At 47.5% G+C, this 12,460-nt stretch overlaps 1 pseudogene; it reads left to right on the forward strand.

The window, feature by feature from the left end:
* The first annotated feature begins 6,010 nt into the window (after positions 1-6,010).
* LOC115126011 (plasma membrane calcium-transporting ATPase 3-like) overlaps positions 6,011-12,460 on the forward strand; it is a 180,375-nt pseudogene continuing 173,925 nt past the window's right edge.

The raw sequence follows: 12,460 nt of genomic DNA on the forward strand, positions 1-12,460 counted from the left end.
AGGGGGAAGGAGACAGGGATACTGGAGTGATGGAGGTAGATATGTATAGGGGGAAGGAGACAGGGATACTGGAGTGATGGAGGTAGATATGTATAGGGGGAAGGAGACAGGGATACTGGAGTAGATATGTATGGAGGTAGATACTGGATGTATAGGGGTAAGGTGACAGGGATACTGGAGTGATGGAGGTAGATATGTATAGGGGGAAGGTGATAGGATATATAATAAACAGAGTAGCAGCAGCAGTGTGTGTGTGTGTGTGTGTGTGTGTGTGTGTGTGTGTGTGTGTGTGTGTGTGTGTGTGTGTGTGTGTGTGTGTGTGTGTGTGTGTGTGTGTGTGTGTGTGTGTGTGTGTGTGTGTGTGTGTGTGGAGTCGGCATACAGTGGCTTGCGAAAGTATTCACCCCCCATGGCATTTTTCCTATTTTGTTGCCTTACAACCTGGAATTAAAATAGGTTTTTTTGGGGGTTTGAATCATTTGATTTAGAAAACCTACCACTGAAGATGCAAAATGTTTTTTATAGTGAAACAAAACAAGAAATAAGACAAAAAAACAGAGACTTGAGCGTGCATAACTATTCACTTGCCCAAAGGCAATACTTTGTAGAGCCACCTTATGCAGCAATTACAGGTGCAAGTCTCTTGGGGTATGTCTCTATAAGCTTGGCACATCTAGCCACTGGGACTTCTGCCTATTCTTCAAGGCAAAACTGCTCCAGCTCCTTCAAGTTGGATTGGTTCTGCCGGTGTACAGCAATCTTTAAGTCATACCACAGATTCTCAATTGGATTGAGGAATGGACTTTGACTAGGCCATTCCAAGACATTTAAATGTTTCCCCTTAAACCACTCGCGTGTTTCTTTAGCAGTATGATTAGGGTGATTGTCCTGCTGGAAGGTGAACCTCCGTTCCAGCTTAAATCTCTGGAAGACAAACAGGTTTCCCTCAAGAATTTCCCTGTATTTAGCGCCATTCGTCATTCCTCCAAATCTGACCAGTTTCCCAGTCCCTTCCGATGTAAAACATCCCCACAGCATGGTGGTGGCAGCATCATGGCAGCAGGATGGTGTTCTCAGGATGATGAGAGGTGTTGGGTTTGTGCCAGACATAGCATTTTTATTGATGGACAAAAAGCTACATTTTAGTCTCATCTGACTTCCATATGTTTGGGGAGTCTCCCACATGCCTTTTGGCAAACACCAAAAATGTTTGCTTATTTTTTTCTTTAAGCAAGGGCTTTTTTCTGGCCACTCTTCCGTAAAGCCCAGCTCTGTGGAGTGTACGGCTTAAAGTGGTCCTATGGACAGATACTCCAATCTCCGCTGTGGAGCTACAATGACGAGTCAACCTACAGGGAGGAGATGAAGGGCCCTGGCAGAGTGGTGGCAGGAAAATAACCTGTCTCTCAACTTCAACAAAGTGAAAAAGCTGATCGTGGTCTTCAGGAGTCAACAGAGGGAGCCAGTCTATATCGATGGGGCCGCAGTGGAGAAGGTTAAAAGTTTAAAATTCATCCTCAGGAGGCTGAAGAAATGTGCCTTGGCCCTTAAGACCCTCACAAACTTTTACAGATGCACCATTGATAGCATTCTATCTGGATGTATCATCGCCTGGTATGGCAACTGCACTGTCCGCAACCACAGGGCTCTCCAGAGGGTGGGGGGGTCTACGCAATGCATCACCAGTGTCACACTGCCTGCCCTCCAGGACACCTACTGCACCCGGTGTCACAGGATGGCCAAAAATAGGACCTCAGCCACCGGAGCCACTGCCTCTCCACTGTCACTCCGCTACCGTCCAAAAGTACAGGAGCATCAAAGGACCGAGAAACAGCTTCCATCTTTCATTTCACCTTTATTTAACCAGGTAGACTAGTTAAAACCTGTTAGGGAAGTTGCGAATTTTCGCAGCTTTTTGTTAAAAATCGCACAACATTTCAGCGCCCTGCTATTCATGCCAGGAATATAGTATATGCATATGATTGGTATGTGTGGATAGAAAACACTCAGACGTTTATAAAACTGGTTAAATCACGGCTGTGACTATAACAGAACGTGCGTTTCATCAAAAAGTGCAGGAAAATCTGATCACTGAAAATGGAAATAAATATCCATGCGCGACTTCAAGGAATTGTTCAAAGTGAACCGGATTAAATTAGGCCGAGGTTGCAGTGCCTACAGCTTCCACACGATGTCTAGAGTCTTGTCATTTGATTCGGCTTTGATTCTTGGTCAAACCGACACAAGGGAACCGACCGGATGTTTTGGTTGAGATTTCTCCTGACAATATTTTCCGACGGAGACCTATAGAATTTACACGGACAGCTAATGATCTTTACATCGCCTCCTGATGAATTGTATCGCTTATTAACGTGTACTAATACCTAAAGTTGCATTACAAAAGTATTTCGAAGTGTTTTGTGAAAGTTTATCGTCGACTTTTTTAATTTAAAAAAAATGAGCTATTTTTTTCCGTTGTTCACACAGTATTCTTAGATCGATATCTAGGCTATATATGGACCGATTTAATCGAAAAAAGACCCTAAATGATGTTTATGGGACATCTAGGAGTGCCAAGAAAGAAGCTCGTCAAAGGTAATGAATGTTTTATATTTTATTTCTGCGTTTTGGTTTGCGCCGGGTACCACAAAATCTGTCGTGTTAGGTGACGTTGCAGTATTTTGAGGGTGCATGCTATCAGATAATAGCTTCTCATGCTTTCGCCGAAAAGCATTTTACAAATCTGACTTGGTGGATAGATTCACAACGAGTGTAGCTTTAATTCAGTACATTGTATGTCCATTTTAATGAAAGTTTGAGTTTTATCAACCTCTATAGGTGGCGCTCTTGAACATTTCCGCTGATTGATGTTCCCACCACGGGACCACGGCCCTAACAAGTTAAGTTCATATTTACAACTGCGACCTGGAGTTGCGTCTCCCTACCAACCAACTGCGACCTATCTCAAGGCCATCCGACTTTTAAATAGTCACCACTGGCCTCTGCCCAGTACCCTGCCCTGAACTTTAGTCACTGTCACTAGCTGACCACCACCTGGTTACTAAACCCTGCACCTTAGAGACTGCTGCCCTGTGTACATAGTCATGGAACGCTGGTCACTTTAATAATGTTTACATACTGTTTTAACCATTTACCCATAAGACGATCAGAGGTCCTCTGACGTATTATCAAGTGATTGTTTATTAGCCAGTAGAATGGAGGGACGATCAGAGGTCCTCCATCTTATTATCAAGTGACTGTTTATTAGCCAGTAGAATGGAGGGACGATCAGAGGTCCATCTTATTATCTAGTGACTGTTTATTAGCCAGTAGAATGTAGGGACGATCAGAGGTCCTCCATCTTATTATCTAGTGACTGTTTATTAGCCAGTAGAATGTAGGGACGATCAGAGGTCCTCCATCTTATTATCAAGTGACTGTTTATTAGCCAGTAGAATGGAGGGACGATCAGAGGTTCATCTTATTATCTAGTGACTGTTTATTAGCCAGTAGAATGTAGGGACGATCAGAGGTCCTCCATCTTATTATCTAGTGACTGTTTATTAGCCAGTAGAATGGAGGGACGATCAGAGGTCCTCCATATTATTATCTAGTGACTGTTTACTGGCCAGTAGAATGGAGGGACGATCAGAGGTTCATCTTATTATCTAGTGAATGATTATTAGCCAGTAGAATGGAGGGATGATCAGAGGTCCATCTTATTATCAAGTGACTGTTTATTAGCCAGTAGAATGTAGGGACGATCAGAGGTTCATCTTATTATCTAGTGACTGTTTATTAGCCAGTAGAATGAAGGGATGATCAGAAGTCCATCTTATTATCTAGTGACTGTTTATTAGCCAGTAGAATGGAGGGACGATCATAGGTCCATCTTCTTATCAAGTGACTGTTTATTAGCCAGTAGAATGGAGGGATGATCAGAGGTCCTCCATCTTATTATCTACGCCTCCACCTCAATCATCAAGTTTGCGGACGACACAACAGTGGTAGGCTTGATTACCAACAACGACGAGACGGCCTACAGGGAGGAGGTGAGGGCCCTCAGAGTGTGGTGTCAGGAAAATAACCTCACACTCAACGTCAACAAAACTAAGGAGATGATTGTGGACTTCAGGAAACAGCAGAGGGAACACCCCCCTATCCACATCGATGGAACAGTTGTGGAGAGGGTAGTAAGTTTTAAGTTGCTCGGCGTACACATCACAGACAAACTGAATTGGTCCACCCACACAGACAGCACCGTGAAGAAGGCGCAGCAGCGCCTCTTCAACCTCAGGAGGCTGAAGAAATGAGTCTTGTCACCAAAAGCACTCACAAACTTCTGCAGATGCACAATCGAGAGCATCCTGTCGGGCTGTATCACCGCCTGGTACGGCAACTGCTCCGCCCACAACCGTAAGGCTCTCCAGAGGGTAGTGAGGTCTGCACAACGCATCACCGGGGGCAAACTACCTGCCCTCCAGGACACCTACACCACCCGATGTCACAGGAAGGCCATAAAGATCATCAAGGACAACAACCACCCGAGCCACTGCCTGTTCACCTCGCTATCGTCCAGAAGGCAAGGTCAGTACAGGTGCATCAAAGCTGGGACCGAGAGACTGAAAAACAGCTTCTATCTCAAGGCCATCAGACTGTTAAACAGCCACCACTAACATTGAGTGGCTGCTGCCAACACACTGACTCAACTCCAGCCACTTTAATAATGGGAATTGATGGGAATTGATGTAAAATATATTACTAGCCACTTTAAACAATGCTACTTAATATAATGTTTACATACCCTACATTATTTATGTCATATGTATACGTATATACTGTACTCTATATCATCTACTGCATCTTTATGTAATACATGTATCACTAGCCACTTTAAACTATGCCACTTTGTTTACATACTCATCTCATATGTATATACTGTACTCGATACCATCTACTGCATCTTGCCTATGCCGCTCTGTACCATCACTCATTCATATATCTTTATGTACATATTCTTTATCCCTTTACACTTATGTGTATAAGGTAGTAGTTTTGAAATTGTTAGCTAGATTACTCGTTGGTTATTACTGTATTGTCGGAACTAGAAGCACAAGCATTTCGCTACACTCGCATTAACATCTGCTAACCATGTGTATGTGACAAATACAATTTGATTTGATTTGATTTAGTGACTGTACATTAGCCAGCAGAATGGAGGGATTATTAGAGGTTCATCTTATTATCTAGTGACTGTACATTAGCCAGTAGAATGGAGGGACAATCAGAGGTCCTCCATCTTATTATCTAGTGACTGTACATTAGCCAGTAGAATGGAGGGACGATCAGAGGTCCTCCATCTTATTATCTAGTGACGGTACATTAGCCAGTAGAATGGAGGGACGATCAGAGGTCCATCTTATTATCTAGTGACGGTACATTAGCCAGTAGAATGGAAGGATGATCAGAGGTCCATCTTATTATCTAGTGACTGTACATTAGCTAGTAGAATGGAGGGACGTTCAGAGGTCCATCTTATTATCTAGTGACGGTACATTAGCCAGTAGAATGGAGGGACGATCAGAGGTCCTCCATCTTATTATCTAGTGACGGTACATTAGCCAGTAGAATGGAGGGACGTTCAGAGGTCCATCTTATTATCTAGTGACTGTACATTAGCCAGTAGAATGGAGGGACGTTCAGAGGTCCATCTTATTATCTAGTGACTGTACATTAGCCAGTAGAATGGAGGGACGTTCAGAGGTCCATCTTATTATCTAGTGACGGTACATTAGCCAATAGAATGGAGGGACGATCAGAGGTCCTCCATATTATTATCTAGTATCAATCATCCAGTACGACGCCATCTTCATTTGTGTGTGTGTGTGTGTGTGTGTGTGTGTGTGTGTGTGTGTGTGTGTTTGGGGTGGTGGTTATATGAACATGTGTTTGTGCTTTGTGCACGTTTGTATATCATTTGTCATGTCCGTGTGTGTGTTTCTCTCTATAGGTACCCATGTGATGGAGGGTTCGGGTAGGATGCTGGTAACAGCTGTGGGGGTCAACTCTCAGACTGGCATCATCTTTACACTGTTGGGGGCCGGAGAGGGGGAGGAGGAAGAGGAGGAGGAGGATGACAAGAAGAAGAAGGGTAAGATGGAGTTAACAACTACATAGTATTTACATTCATTTGTAGCAAACATTGATTAATTGAAGAGCGTCTGCTAAATGACTTAAATGTAAATGTAAATGTTGATTGATTTAATGATTAATTGATTGATTGATTAATGAAATGATTATCTATCTCAGGGAAGCAGCCCGAAGTGATGGTGGAGAACAACCAGAATAAAGGTAACCTATCACAGACAGGGTCAGAGGTTGGAGGTCAGGGATCAGGTTGGGCTTACTTCGAAACTCCTGTGTGTGTCCTCCAGCCAAGAAGCATGACGAGGCTGTAGCCATGGAGATGCAGCCTCTGAAGAGTGCAGAGGGAGGAGAGGTGGAGGAGAAGAAGAGAGGCAACACCACAAAGAAAGAGAAGAGTGTTCTGCAGGGTAAACTCACCAAACTGGCTGTGCAGATTGGGAAAGCAGGTAGGATGTTCTCTAACTCTGTGTTTTATTCTGTTAGGCCATACACATTTAATTTACTGGTAGGACGTTCTCTAACTCTGTGTATTATTCTGTTAGGCCATACACATTTAATTTACTGTGGTTTATTCTGTTAGGCCATACACATTTAATTTACTGTGGTTTATTCTGTTAGGCCATACACATTTAATTTACTGTGGTTTATTCTGTTAGGCCATACACATTTAATTTACTGTGGTTTATTCTGTTAGGCCATACACATTTAATTTACTGGTAGGACGTTCTCTAACTCTGTGTTTAATTCTGTTAGGCCATACACATTTAATTTACTGGTAGGACGTTCTCTAACTCTGTGTATTATTCTGTTAGGCCATACACATTTAATTTGTAACAGATGAGCTTCAGTTTTTTTTTCTGCCGTGCTGTGCTCATATAGTGTCCACTCTCCCTTGATGATTTCCCATGCTGATGCGTGGGAATCAAAGACCAAACCGCCTCAGATCACCCGCTTTGGGGCTCTGATTGGACAGTGACACTGTCCAATCAGAGCCCCAAAGCCACACTTGGGACCTGTGTGCACAGATATTCAATTTCTCTCGCGTGCCAGCATGGCTTTGGTCAGTCAAAACTCATACTATTTATGATCCTATTTGAAGCAGTTAACACCCGAAACATCATGTCACCAAACGACTGGCCAGAGATCAGGACATTCATCAGCAAAGACGCAGTCAAGATGGTAGCGTTTTGGACAACCAAAATTTAAGTCAAAATAAGTGATGACATTGAAGAATTTCAGATGTATGGGGATTTGTGATTCATAACTTACATTTTACCGGAAGCCTACTGCTTGTAGTAGACAGACAGTCAACACCAAGGCGGAATGTGTTTGAAGTTCTCATGCACACAGAGAACAGAGAACAGTCCCCATATCCTGCAAAATGCATTGCCATTGCATTGCACACACTTTGCACAGATCAGGAGCTCCACAATGACGTGGTCGACTGTCTCCGAGGTGGGGGCTTTTCCTGGCAGCCGGATGAAGCAATTGATGGAGATTGTGGTGAGTAACTGACTGTATAGACCTACTGGCCCCACATTTAGTAAAGCTGTCTCTGTGACAATACTTGGTATAAGCGCTATAGACATGGAATGGATTGATGCTTCGAATTGTGCTGTTAAATAATGTATATTCTGTAAATCAGTGGTTCCCAACCACGGGAACTAGGACCCTGGGGGTACCTGGCCTATCCACAGGGGGTACTGGGTCTATCCACAGGGAGTACTGGGTCTATCCACAGGGGGTACTGGGTCTATCCACAGGGGGTACTGGGTCTATCCAAAGGGGGTAATGGGTCTATCCACAGGGGGTAATGGGTCTATCCACAGCGGGTACTGGGTCTATCTAAAGGGTTACTGGGTCTATCCACAGGGGGTACTGGGTCTATCCACAGGGGGTACTGGGTCTTTCCACAGGGGGTACTGGGTCTTTCCACAGGGGGTACTTCAGAAGACTCATGAGACCATAGGACTACTGATAAAAATGCAAATGAAGTGGTAAATCAGGGGTACTCTGGGCAGAGCAACATTTAGTTGGTGGAACAGTAACCGAAAAAGGATGGGAACCACTGCTGTAGATGTCACGATAGGATGCTCCTTTTGGTCATTGAATCCTTCAGTGACTCTGGACGTGACCTCGTATGAAGCCGTACGTGGCTCGTTCAGTGACTCTGGACGTGACCTCGTATGAAGCCGTACGTGACTGTGGACGTGACCTCGCATGAAGCCGTACGTGACTCGTTCAGTGACTCTGGACGTGACCTCGTATGAAGCCGTACGTGACTCGTTCAGCGACTCTGCACGTGACCTCGTATGAAGCCGTACGTGACGCGTTCAGTGACTCTGGACGTGACCTCGTATGAAGCCGTACGTGACTCGTTCAGTGACTCTGGACGTGACCTCGTATGAAGCCGTACGTGACTCGTTCAGTGACTGGACGTGACCTCGTATGAAGCCGTACGTGACTCGTTCAGTGACTCTGGACGTGACCTCGTATGAAGCCGTACGTGACTCGTTCACTGACTCTGGACGTGACCTCGTATGATGCCGTACGTGACTCGGTCAGTGACTCTGGACGTGACCTCGTATGAAGCCGTACGTGACTCGTTCAGTGACGCTGGACGTGACCTCGTATGAAGCCGTACGTGACTCTGGACGTGACCTCGTATGAAGCCGTACGTGACTCTGGACGTGACCTCGTATGAAGCCGCACGTGACTCGTTCAGTGACTCTGGACGTGACCTCGTATGAAGCCGCACGTGGCTCGTTCAGTGACTCTGTACGTGACCTCGTATGAAGCCGTACGTGACTCGTTCAGTGACTCTGGACGTGACCTCATATGAAGTCGTACGTGACTCGTTCAGTGACTCTGGACGTGACCTCGTATGAAGTCGTACGTGACTCGTTCAGTGACTCTGGACGTGACCTCGTATGAAGCCGTACGTGACTCGTTCAGTGACTCTGGACGTGACCTCGTATGAAGCCGTACGTGACTCGTTCAGTGACTGGACGTGACCTCGTATGAAGCCGTACGTGACTCGTTCAGTGACTCTGGACGTGACCTCGTATGAAGCCGTACGTGACTCTGGACGTGACCTCGTATGAAGCCGTACGTGACTCTGGACGTGACCTTGTATGAAGCTGGACGTGACCTCGTATGAAGCCGTACGTGACTCTGGACGTGACCTCGTATGAAGCCGTACGTGACTCGTTCAGTGACTCTGGACGTGACCTCGTATGAAGCCGTACGTGACTCTGGACGTGACCTCGTATGAAGCCGTACGTGACTCGTTCAGTGACTCTGGACGTGACCTCGTATGAAGCCGTACGTGGCTCGTTCAGTGACTCTGGACGTGACCTCGTATGAAGCCGTACGTGACTCGTTCAGTGACTGTGGACGTGACCGCGTATGAAGCCGTACGTGACTCGTTCAGTGACTCTGGACGTGACCTCGTATGAAGCCGTACGTGACTCGTTCAGTGACTCTGGACGTGACCTCGTATGAAGCCGTACGTGACTCGTTCAGTGACTCTGGACGTGACCTTGTATGAAGCCGTACGTGACTCGTTCAGTGACTCTGGACGTGACCTCGTATGAAGCCGTACGTGACTCTGGACGTGACCTCTTATGAAGCCGTACGTGACTCTGGACGTGACATCGTATGAAGCCGTACGTGACTCTGGACGTGACCTCGTATGAAGCCGTACGTGACTCTGGACGTGACCTCGTATGAAGCCGTACGTGACTCTGGACGTGACCTCGTATGAAGCCGTACGTGACTCGTTCAGTGACTCTGGACGTGACCTCGTATGAAGCCGTACGTGACTCGTTCAGTGACTCTGGACGTGACCTCGTATGAAGCCGTACGTGACTCGTTCAGTGACTCTGGACGTGACCTCGTATGAAGCCGTACGTGACTCGTTCAGTGACGCTGGACGTGACCTCGTATGAAGCCGTGACAGTGACTCTGGACGTGACCTCGTATGAAGCCGTACGTGACTCTGGACTCGTGACCTCGTATGAAGCCGCACGTGACTCGTTCAGTGACTCTGGACGTGACCTCGTATGAAGCCGCACGTGGCTCGTGTTCAGTGACTCTGGCACGTGACCTCGTATGAAGCCGTCACGTGACTCGTTCAGTGACTCTGGGCGTGACCTCATATGAAGTCGTACGTGACTCGTTCAGTGACTCTGGGCGTGACCTCGTATGAAGTAAATACGTGACTCGTTCAGTGACTCTGGACGTGACCTCGTATGAAGCCGTACGTGACTCGTTCAGTGACTCTGGACGTGACCTCGTATGAAGCCGTACGTGACTCGTTCAGTGACTGGACGTGACCTCGTATGAAGCCGTACGTGACTCGTTCAGTGACTCTGGACGTGACCTCGTATGAAGCCGTACGTGACTCTGGACGTGACCTCGTATGAAGCCGTACGTGACTCTGGACGTGACCTTGTATGAAGCTGGACGTGACCTCGTATGAAGCCGTACGTGACTCGTTCAGTGACTCTGGACGTGACCTCGTATGAAGCCGTACGTGACTCGTTCAGTGACTCTGGACGTGACCTCGTATGAAGCCGTACGTGACTCTGGACGTGACCTCGTATGAAGCCGTACGTGACTCGTTCAGTGACTCTGGACGTGACCTCGTATGAAGCCGTACGTGGCTCGTTCAGTGACTCTGGACGTGACCTCGTATGAAGCCGTACGTGACTCGTTCAGTGACTGTGGACGTGACCGCGTATGAAGCCGTACGTGACTCGTTCAGTGACTCTGGACGTGACCTCGTATGAAGCCGTACGTGACTCGTTCAGTGACTCTGGACGTGACCTCGTATGAAGCCGTACGTGACTCGTTCAGTGACTCTGGGCGTGACCCGTATGAAGCCGTGCGTGACGTGACTCGTTCAGTGACTCTGGGCGTGACCTCGTATGAAGCCGTACGTGACTCTGGACGTGACCTCTTATGAAGCCGTACGTGACTCTGGACGTGACATCGTATGAAGCCGTGCGTGACTCTGGACGTGACCTCGTATGAAGCCGTACGTGGCTCGTTCGTGACTCTGGACGTGACCTCGTATGAAGCCGTACGTGACTCTGGACGTGACCTCGTATGAAGCCGTACGTGACTCGTTCAGTGACTCTGGACGTGACCTCGTATGAAGCCGTACGTGACTCGTTCAGTGACTCTCGACGTGACCTCGTATGAAGCCGTACGTGGCTCGTTCAGTGACTCTGGACGTGACCTCGTATGAAGCCGTACGTGACTCGTTCAGTGACTCTGGACGTGACCTCGTATGAAGCCTTACGTGACTCTGGACGTGACCTCGTATGAAGCCGTACGTGACTCTGGACTTGACCTCGTATGAAGCCGTACGTGACTCTGGACGTGACCTCGTATGAAGCCGTACGTGACTCTGGACGTGACCTCGTATGAAGCCGTACGTTACTCGTTCAGTGACTCTGGACGTGACCTCGTATGAAGCCGTAAGTGACTCGTTCAGTGACTCTGGACGGGACCTCGTATGAAGCCGTACGTGACTCTGGATGTGACCTCGTATGAAGCCGTACGTGACTCTGGACGTGACCTTGTATGAAGCTGGACGTGACCTCGTATGAAGCCGTACGTGACTCGTTCAGTGACTCTGGACGTGACCTCGTATGAAGCCTTACGTGACTCTGGACGTGACCTCGTATGAAGCCGTACGTGACTCTGGACGTGACCTCGTATGAAGCCGTACGTGACTCTGGACGTGACCTCGTATGAAGCCGTACGTGACTCGTTCAGTGACTCTGGACGTGACCTCGTATGAAGCCGTAAGTGACTCGTTCAGTGACTCTGGACGTGACCTCGTATGAAGCCGTACGTGACTCTGGACGGGACCTCGTATGAAGCCGTACGTGACTCTGGACGTGACCTCGTATGAAGCCGTACGTGACTCTGGACGTGACCTTGTATGAAGCTGGACGTGACCTCGTATGAAGCCGTACGTGACTCGTTCAGTGACTCTGGACGTGACCTCGTATGAAGCCGTACGTGGCTCTGGACGTGACCTCGTATGAAGCCGTACGTGACTCGTTCAGTGACTCTGGACGTGACCTCGTATGAAGCCGTACGTGACTCGTTCAGTGACTCTGGACGTGACCTCGTATGAAGCCTTACGTGACTCTGGACGTGACCTCGTATGAAGCCACTCTGGGCGTGACTCTGGACGTGACCTCGTATGAAGCCGTACGTGACTCGTTCAGTGACTCTGGACGTGACCTCGTATGAAGCCGTCACGTGACTCGTTCAGTGACTCTGGGCGTGACCT

This window comes from Oncorhynchus nerka, unplaced genomic scaffold (assembly GCF_034236695.1).
Source record: "Oncorhynchus nerka isolate Pitt River unplaced genomic scaffold, Oner_Uvic_2.0 unplaced_scaffold_998, whole genome shotgun sequence".
NCBI lineage: Eukaryota > Metazoa > Chordata > Actinopteri > Salmoniformes > Salmonidae > Oncorhynchus > Oncorhynchus nerka.